This window comes from Bombyx mandarina, chromosome 11 (genome assembly GCF_030267445.1).
Source record: "Bombyx mandarina strain Sakado chromosome 11, ASM3026744v2".
NCBI lineage: Eukaryota > Metazoa > Arthropoda > Insecta > Lepidoptera > Bombycidae > Bombyx > Bombyx mandarina.
In genome coordinates, this window is record NC_143218.1 from 6,026,867 (window position 1) to 6,037,073 (window position 10,207).

General features: G+C 41.8%; 1 protein-coding gene and 1 long non-coding RNA gene across 5 annotated transcripts in view; one reads left to right on the forward strand and one right to left on the reverse strand.

Annotated features, from left to right (window-relative positions):
- The window catches only part of LOC149501960 (uncharacterized), a 396,223-nt gene that overhangs the window by 145,977 nt on the left and 240,039 nt on the right, over positions 1-10,207 (reverse strand). The window lies entirely within an intron of this gene.
- Positions 1-10,207, forward strand: part of NetA (Netrin-A) — a 215,628-nt gene that overhangs the window by 11,141 nt on the left and 194,280 nt on the right. The window lies entirely within an intron of this gene.

A 10,207-nucleotide genomic window follows, 5' to 3' on the forward strand; every position in this document is an offset into this window, starting at 1 on the left:
TTCGGGGTTAGATGATCGCATCTGATTTGTTCCCGATTATTTATTTATAGATATCCATTTTAATTTGGCTTTGAACAAAGAATGAACTAAGAATATTGAAAACTAGTATTTATTTTTCTAAAATGTAGTATATGTAACCAAATACACAGTAAAATATATGCAAGTATTTAGTGTTGTAAATTCACACCAGTTTGTTGCCTTACTGCCTACCTTATGTTGACAGAACTATCCTAACTCATAGACTCAGCCCACTGAGTTTCTCGCCGGATCTTCTCAGTGCTTTTGTAGTTGATAGGGCTCTCTCTCTCTCTCTCTCTCCTGAATCTTCATAGCGGAAGGTCGTGTATAATTTGAAATGTTTACTACTCGATGCCCAATGCTTCCCCACGTCTTCCTGTCTTATGTGGTCTTTATAGCCTCGATTTTTTGAGGGCCAGTGAGCGTCTTTACTAGATCAGACCGGCGAATTGGTAGAGAAAAATCAGGACTATCTTAAATTATACAAGATCTAACAGGGTTCTAGACGCGGCAACGCATACAGCACAAACAAAATCATAGCTGTTCATTGTGACATATTGATTAGAAAAAATATTAAAGTTTTTTTTTATTCTTGCCGGCAATAGCTTCGAGTAGCAACTGGCTAGTGTACAGACAGTACCTTTATTTTCGAATAAGGGGTGAAGTATTTTACGAGTTAAGGAAACGATAAAGGCGACGTACGGCATCTCATTTCTATTGTATGCTTTTTTTTATTACGTTTATTCTTTAATAAATATTATCAAGCCTTCGAAATAATAAGACTGTAAAACTAAATGACTTTATTAATTCATTTTAAAATGACGATCCGTTAAGTGAATACGATCTTTGTTTATTCTTTACAGCAACGAGTCCGTAATATCTTGAAAATTGAAAATGATGTGTCATTGTGTTTGTGAGAACTAAATTTCTTGTACAACAAATATTGTGTTCGAAGAATCCGGATGTCATGCTACTTGGCGGCTTGCAACGGATTCATTATCGCAATTTAGGAGATAAGTTTAATTTTACGTAATCTATATATTACGTGAAGCAAAAACTTTGTATCCCCTGGTCCGTGATAGGGGGGGCGCTGGAAAGACACGGAGTGCCCCCCTACCTTCGCCGGCTGGTGGGTTCCTACTTAGAGGACAGATCGGTCACGTGTACCGGACATGATGGGATCGTGCACCGATTCCCGGTCGTGCGCGGTGTTCCACAGGGGTCGGTGCTCGGCCCTCTTCTGTGGAATATCGGGTATGACTGGGTGCTAAGAGGTGCCCTCCTCCCGGGCCTGAGTGTAATCTGCTACGCAGACGACACGTTGGTCGTGGCCCGGGGGGGGAGTTTTGCTGAGTCTGCCCGTCTTGCTACCGTTGGGGTGGCGCATGTCGTCGGCAAAATCAGGAGATTGGGCCTCGACGTGGCACTCAGTAAATCCGAGGCCATGTGGTTCCACAGGCCCCGGAGAGTGCCACCTATCGATGCTCAAATCGTGGTTGGAGGCGTCCGTATTGGGGTCGGGGTGCAGTTGAAGTACCTCGGCCTCATTCTAGACAGTCGTTGGACCTTCCGTGCTCACTTTCAGAATCTGGTCCCTCGTTTGTTGGGGGTGGCCGGCGCGTTAAGCCGGCTTCTGCCCAACGTCGGGGGGCCTGACCAGGTGACGCGCCGTCTCTATACAGGGGTGGTGCGGTCAATGGCCCTATACGGGGCGCCCGTGTGGGGCCAGTCCCTGGCCGTGGGGGTAGCAAAGTTGCTGCAACGGCCGCAACGCACCATCGCGGTCAGGGTCATCCGCGGCTATCGCACCATCTCCTTCGAGGCGGCGTGTGTACTGGCTGGGACGCCGCCTTGGGTTCTGGAAGCGGAGGCGCTCGCCGCTGACTATCAGTGGCGGGCTGACTTTCGTGCCCGGGGCGTGGCGCGCCCCAGCCCCAGTGTGGTCAGAGCGCGGAGGGCCCAATCTCGGCGGTCCGTGCTGGAATCATGGTCCAGGCGGCTGGCCGATCCTTCGGCTGGTCGTAGGACCGTCGAGGCGATTCGCCCAGTCCTTGTGGACTGGGCGAATCGTGACAGAGGACGCCTCACTTTCCGGCTCACGCAGGTGCTCACTGGGCATGGTTGCTTCGGTGAGTTCCTGCACCGGATCAGAGCCGAGCCGACGGCAGAGTGCCACCATTGTGGTTGCGACTTGGACACGGCAGAGCACACGCTCGTTGCCTGCCCCGCATGGGAGGGGTGGCGCCGTGTCCTCGTCGCAAAAATAGGAAACGACTTGTCGTTGCCGAGTGTTGTGGCATCGATGCTCGGCGACGACGAGTCGTGGAAGGCGATGCTCGACTTCTGCGAGTGCACCATCTCGCAGAAGGAGGCGGCGGGGCGCGTGAGAGACGCGCAAGCCCGCCGCCGTCGAGCGGGGGCCAGGGAGGCGGATATCGCCCAAGCCCTGGCCCTCTAAGTGTTTCGGGTCCCCTTTACACGTCGGTCTGGGGACCGGCAAAGGGGGCCTAAGAAGACGACGTGCAAGCTGCTCTGCACGCGTTTTACGCAAGAGCATCCGGGTGATGGAAGGCCGGCTATCCTCGACCCACGCTGGTTTTGATCCAGCGGGGTATTCCGTAGGATAACCCATTCTAACCGGCGCCATCTAGGCGGGCTCCGGATAGCCTGCCGACCGAGAGGGCTGGTGGTCGTGGCGCCGACGACCACCGGTCCGGCGTCCCGAGGGGGAGGGTGATGGGAGAGATGTGCTCCGCACTAAACGCTTCACTTTCCCCCCTTTGCCTTTTCATGGGTTCTGTCTCATGCGAGGTTCGGACGCGGGTTGTTGAGCGACAGGAGGTTTTAGTCAGTTCGACTCCGACATGCCCCGCCCTTCATCCCCAGGGGAGGGCGGAAGTCCGGCGATTTCCTCCTGACCAAAAAAAAAAAAATCCCTTTTTATGAAAATTGCGCGGACGGAGGAGTATGAAATTTTCCACACTTATAGAGAATATAGAGAAGAAGTGCACAATGCTAATATTTTTTTAAAATAATGCATAAATGTATCTTACATTAAATAAATAAATAAAGAAATAATTGTCAAACTTTTGTTCTTGACGTCTGTTGTCAAATTGAGAATAATTTGAATATTGTTTGTCTTTGTTAATATTTTTTATAGTGTACTTTTGGCGAAATTTGTTATTACAGAAGTATAAAATACAATCATAATAGTGTACAAACTTACAATTCCAATTAATTATAGTCGAATTTCGACTACTGCGGGACCTCTAGTTACATTAACAACGCATCAGTGTTCAATCGAACTGGAAAAGACTGGGTTATTATTAGTATTTCAGTGGATAATTCATTTTGCTAGTAACTTATAATTGTATGTGTAGTGGGAGGACTTAATATAGAGGGGAGTGAGCGAAGAAATGGTACATGATCTAGGAAGTATGGAAGTAGAAAACATGTTGCACCGACCCCAGGTGACCGGAAGACGGACAGGAGAATGATGAGTAACTTATTATATGAAGAAAAATTATCACAAGTATTAAGACTGCATTCCCGATATACCGAGAAAAAATAAATGTTATTATTGCATAAATTAGTTTAGAATTATCTCTATTATCTTATTAAGTGAATTACCAGAATCCATAGCCATTAGATCGAAGTCTCAATCGTATCGGTAGCAACTGTGTCACCCTTTAAACGTTACCAACATTAAAAATGTCCGCTTTTTCCCGAGGCACATCAGCCTGTATTCTATATAAACGTCAAGAAGATTCATTGAATTCATTACGAAAATCAATCGGCATCATTATTTATTTTACTACCTGTAATAATATAAATCTGTGCGAAAGGAAATAAATGTTTTTATTATTATTATTAAATACAATGTTACTATCTATATATTAATACGTGAAGCAAAAACATTGTACCCCTTTTTACGAAAATTGCGCTTACGGAGGAGTATGAAATTTCCCACACTTATAGAGAATATAGAGAAGGAGTGCACAATGCTTATATTTTTTTAAAATAATACATAAAAGATACATTAAATCAATAAAGAAAACATTACACACACTACCATGTATTGACAAACACACGCATGCATACTATTTGTTTATTGTCAAACTTTTCTTATTGCATAAAGTCAAATTGAGGATAGATTAAATATTGTTTGTCTTTGTTAATATTTGTCTAAAGTGTAGTCTTGGTGAAATCTGTGATTATAGAAGTATAATAAATAGTCTTTGACAATAGACCTATAATAATGTTCAAACTTATAATTTCAATTAATTATAGTCGAATTTCGACTACTGTGAGACCACTAGTTCAAAATAATAGTGTAGTGTCATACGTCGCTACTACTCTTATTAAAACGAATCCCATTAATAAGTTCATGTTTCCTTGACGTATAGTTGAGTCGCCGATCAAATACTTACATAATGCAACTAATTTGGAAATGGAAGCAAACAAAACAAAACACGGACGATAAGCTCGTATTTATGGCGGCCCAGGGCTGCCACTGGGACGATAAAACCTCTGAAGAGTAAAAAGTACAATCAGTATCTTTTTTATTACTACAATAGGATGGTACGTGGTTGCTGTCACTTATTAACACTAGCAATGCCAATGGATATCTGAAAATTCTCTAGCATTTTAACACATACCTCAAGCTCTTTGTATTCTTGTTATGAATATTCTTAAAGTTAAACGTGTTGGTAGCCCTAATTAAAATATAAAGTGACAAATAGTATTAAGATACTTAATATTTTATTAGCGATGCATTTGTGAGCCAAAAACAGAGCAATTGTACTGTAACATGATGTAGTATACGTAATAATAATATGTGGAACAAAAAAACTGTTGATACTGTCAGAATTTTGTTTCAAAAATGCACAAAAGCCCTAACCAAACCTGTATATATTTTTAAATAAAACTTTATTCCCGGTCTCGTTTTAAATTCGATATTTAGCGCCTCCTTGAAAACTTCACTGTTCTAGCAGGGCTGTAACAATCGTCAAGTCATCTAAAATCGGCTTTGACAAATATAAAGATCGTGAAGTTGACAGCCCTGTTGTCTAGTAGTTATCGCGTTCAGTTGGCACAATGTCAACCGACCGTCGCCTATCTCAGTCCTACTGCATTAGTAACGTCGGGACTTTAATGGTAGTTTTTTTAGATTTTTTACTCGAACATTTTGCGGTTGATATTTTTTTTGGTTCCGAGCTGGTTTTTTGTTTACTAAACTAATTGGGTTGGAGTCTTATACAAATGGGGAGTGTTGTGCTTTAAAACTGTGTAGATACAGTTGAATTATCACAATTCGTCTTCTCGCATTAAAACTGTATAATCTCAAAACTTACTAATTTTACAGAAGAGTGTTTTAAAGGTTTAATATGTAATATTTTTAATATTAATCTTAATTGCAACATATATTTTTTATTTTTTACCTGTTACATTATCTGTCTTTTAAAGTACGATTAGTAGTCAAAACATAGGTAAACTAAAAAAAAAGGAAATTAAAACTAAATTACGTTCTTTTGACAGTATTAATGAGAAAAATACCGGTGATACCAAATTTTTACGCATATTAACTGAATTTCGAACATTTTTGGAAATTGTACACTTTTAATGCGAAAAGGAGAATTATCCTCGAATGGAGACCACGTACTGGCAGGCGCAGTGTGGGACGACCATTTAACAGATAGACCGACGACCTAGTGAGAATCGCTGGGTCATGTTGGATGCAAGTGGAAACGGACTGGAGCATTGGACAACAGTTGGTGAAACCTATGTTCAGCAGTGGGCAGTGGACAGGCTCATTTCAGCCTGTCCACTGCCCCCATGATGATGACAGTTGAATTGATCATTATGAGATTCTTCTGGTATTAAACGTATATCGGAGTTGACAAAAACTCATTCACCCATTTTGACATTTTTTATTTTTATTTTATTGCTTAGAGGACGAGCTCACAGCCCCCCTGGTGTTAAGTGGTTACTGGAGCTCATAGAAATCTACAACGTAAATGCGCCGCCCACCTTGAGATATAAGTTCTAAGGTTTCAGTATAGTTACAACGGCTGCTACGCCCTTCAAACCGATACGCATTACTGCTTTACGGCAGAAATAGGCAGGGTGGTGGTACCCACCGGTGCGGACTCACAAGAGGTCCTACCACCAGTAAAAATGTGACATAGAGACGTTCAGTTGTGTTTGAGGTCATATTTGAACTTAAAAAAGTAATTATCCTCTGCAATCATCTCAATGATATAGTGACAATTTACCGGTACCAATTTTTCTATTTAAAAATATACACAGCTGATTCACAAATGTCTTCATGTTAAAGGCTTATTGGGATAACCTAATAAGCCGTCAACATGAAGACATTTGTGATATAGGCTGTGATATATATAGATAAAGGCTAATTTGGACTAATATTCACTAAAACTACTACTATTGCTAAAATAATCGTACGTGGTATAATTTTACAGATATTTGTCGGTTTTAAATAAACTAATATTTATCCTAATGTCCTAAAGTGTCCATAATTTCGATTGCAAGTGTTTGGGAAAAGGGGACAGGTTTTTATCCACCTAGACATATAAGTAAATACCGTAATTTCTTCCTTCATTGTCATCAAGTCTTTGATCAGAAAGTAAATATGTAGTTACATGTATGGACTTAATCTTTTCTGTAACTTCAACTTATTAATACAACGTTCATATTGTTATTCCACTTATTACAAAATAAATCACGCCTTACCAAACAATAAACAAAACATAAATAATCTCGTTACTTATTTAACAAAAGAATAATTAGCTAACACAATAAACGGCCCACGGAGGAAATAAATTTATTTGTCCAAATTTTGTTACAAAGAGCCATCGGTTGTCCTTCTGTATCTATATTGACACATATCGGCCTTATTACAGTGCAATATAGCTGAAAGTTTCTTGGCAATAGTTTTGAATGCTAAAGACCGCCCACTTCGCCGTCAAAAGACTATTGTGATTGTCAAGACTGACGTATAAGTTGTATGTATGTAATATATATATCAAGTCACATTTTGACACATCTTTTGTGATATATTTTGCTGAGCAGTGTGCTTAGTGCGAGTTTTTTAACGTTCTCGATAACGTAAAAATTATTCGATTTGTATGCAATTTGAGCAGCGCCCCTAGCGGCAAACGTAGGCAAACGCTCGAACTCCATACAAATCTGAGCTAACTTTTACGCTATCGAGAACGTTAAAAAACTCGCAATAAGCACACTTATGGCGCACTTGATAGAAGTGGTTATTCCCACACACCACACTGGCCGTCCAACATAGTATAAGACAATTGGAATAACAGGTAGTCAGGGCCAACACAATACATGAATATTTGACCTCATTTGTTTCGGGCAGGGTCGCATTTATGGAAGTTTCTGCGTTTAAGGGGCGCGCGAACCCAAGAATGTCTTAGGGTTCTGCTTACCGACTTCCCTCTCTCTCACGCGACGTCGGATCTCCAGCCGGATCAGTACTCGGGTAGAGTAGGGGAGATCCCATGGTGAGCACTACAACTAAACTCGCGGCGTCATCCCTAGGACGTCTGACCGACGGGTCGGCAAGGCGATCGTCGGCGCCTTGGCAATGCCGCTGGTGTTTCTGGATACCTCGCTGGATCAGAGCCAGCCTGCAGGGCCAGAATGCGATACACCGCCAGCAATGCGAACCGCAGCTGCTGCCGCGTCTTCCATCCTCTTGGTGCCGCGCTTCAGTGCCAGTAGCATGCCGCGCAGCCACGACCTCCTCAGGTTGGAGCAGTGTTCCCACAGAGGCCGTAGTTGGACGAACTCCGTCCTCCGATCCCCGACTCGGTGTCGACGACACGGTGGGAAGAGGAAAGAAGAGCGCTCCCTCTCCCGTTCCGCCGCCTCCTGCAAAGCACTGACCTAATGTCTTAATTTACGCTTAACACTAGTTGGTCCGTGAGCTTGTCTCGAAATTAAATCCTTTCAGATAAGATATGATATGAAAAACCACTTGGGTGGAAGGTAGAATTGAATTGTAGAATTGCAATTGGAATCAATCTACCTTTGTGTTTTTTTCGCATATGTTATGGAAGAGTATCTTCCGACAAACTAGTTTAAAGTAGACTAATGTATGTATTTGTCATTCAATGGCTTTATTTAACCACAGACTTAAATCTAACCATGTTTTTTATTGCCTCGTTACGTAAACATGTCAAATCATAAAGAAAACTCGACCAGTACAGTCTGCGTCAAAGTTTGATTTAAAATCTAAATATGTACATCGAAATTGACATAAAATGTAAATATTTTATTTCGGGTGAAACAAAAATCGATTATATTTGGGTTCATGATCGATCGTCCCTTGAGAGAGGAAAAGTTGACTACCCAATTCCCATCTCACATAGACATTATCTCATCTGCCATTTCCTCAAATATTTTCTTTTACTTGAACTTAGTTCAATGTGCGACAGTTACTGGAAACGAACAAGATATTTGTTTCTAAAAACAATTTTTAAGTAAATAGTTAGACGCTGATCTATAGTGCTGTGCTTCATTGTAATTCCCATTGCTTGGTTTTAATAAATTCAGAACGAAGCTAATGTGTCTTTGAAAACTGAAGAATATTAATTATATTATGTACGTAGAGTAAGTATTCCCCTAGGGGAATAGAATTTAGAGCAAATTCATACAGTTGATACTGTAGTTAGATGACATTTGGTGGATCCTTCTCGCTTCTTCAGTTTTCACGAACAGTTTTGTTGAAGGGTTTGTTGCCCAAGAAATAATAGGCCCGGTGTCGAAATGTAATTGGTCTAATCCGACGAAATGTCAAATTTTCCATTAGAAAATATAATAAATTCGTGTCGTACTTTGAGATAGCCGTATGAAGTTGTCACGAATCATTTAATCTGAACATTACTAATGTTGGCTCGCACGGGTAGGTAATAGAATCGTGTATTATAATTAAAAGTGCAGATTTTATTAAGTCTCGTTTTTACCATCGCACCGCCCGCCATCGGAGTAGAGTTCATCCATACTACCTAGAGCCACTGCGGTCATCCACAGTGCGTTTCCAGAGGTCTTTTTTGCCACGTACCATCCGGCTATGGAATGAGCTCCCCTCCACGGTGTTTCCCGAGCGCTATGACATGTCCTTCTTCAAACGAGGCTTGTGGAGAGTATTAAGCGGTAGGCAGCGGCTTGGCTCTGCCCCTGGTATTGATGATGTCCATGGGCGACGGTAACCACTCACCATCAGGTGGGCCGTATGCTCGTCTGCCTACAAGGGCAATAAAAAAAATCTAATGATTAAATTCTTTCGAATGAAAAATAGTTTTACGGTTCTATTTAACGTTTTTTATTGTCTTTACATTTAGTATATTTTTCACATTTCAAATACTTAACAGTTTTCGTGGTCACGGACGAAAACAAATACTGTAGATGGAATTGCGGTACGCAGCGGCTTGGCTCTGCCCTTGGCATTGCCGAAGTCCATGGGCGATGGTTAACACTCACCATCAGGTGGGCCGTGCGCTCGTCTGCCTACAGGGGCAATAGAAAAAAAAGAAACGATTAAAGTAGTTGTAATTATGTTTATGACTTGATTATGGTTATGACAGAGGAAAACATTATATACATATGTATATTCATCGCCTCTACTTGTGTTGTTGTATGTGTGTGTGAAGCAGTTAATCGATTCAGATTGAAGTTATACTGTGTTATGTACGGGATTCGGTAGCCACATACAACTTAAAGAGCTGTGAGCTCTATTTGCAATTTAATTTTCGTTTCTACTGACAATTCATGTCCGAACCCCCTACAAGGTATCCGCCAAGGGGACACGCAGGGTATGTAAGACTTGACGGTCTGCAGATGTTGGGAGCAGACCGCGGGCCCAAGGATATTTTTAGGGCCCTACCGCACCAAATCACTCCACCTTGCACTCTCTCACTCGACGTCCGATCTCCGCCCGGGATCAGAACCCGGTTACAGATGTTACATCAACTCCTTTTCTGCATAGAGAACGATTGCGAAGCATCTTGCATTAATTTAATTGCATTATTTCTCAAAGTATTTGTCTAAAGATTTGAACGGAAACATGTTTCACTCTTCATAATATGTTTGCTCACGCGATACTTCGATTATGAACGGCTAGTGTAAACAGAACTCTAGTTTTCGTAAT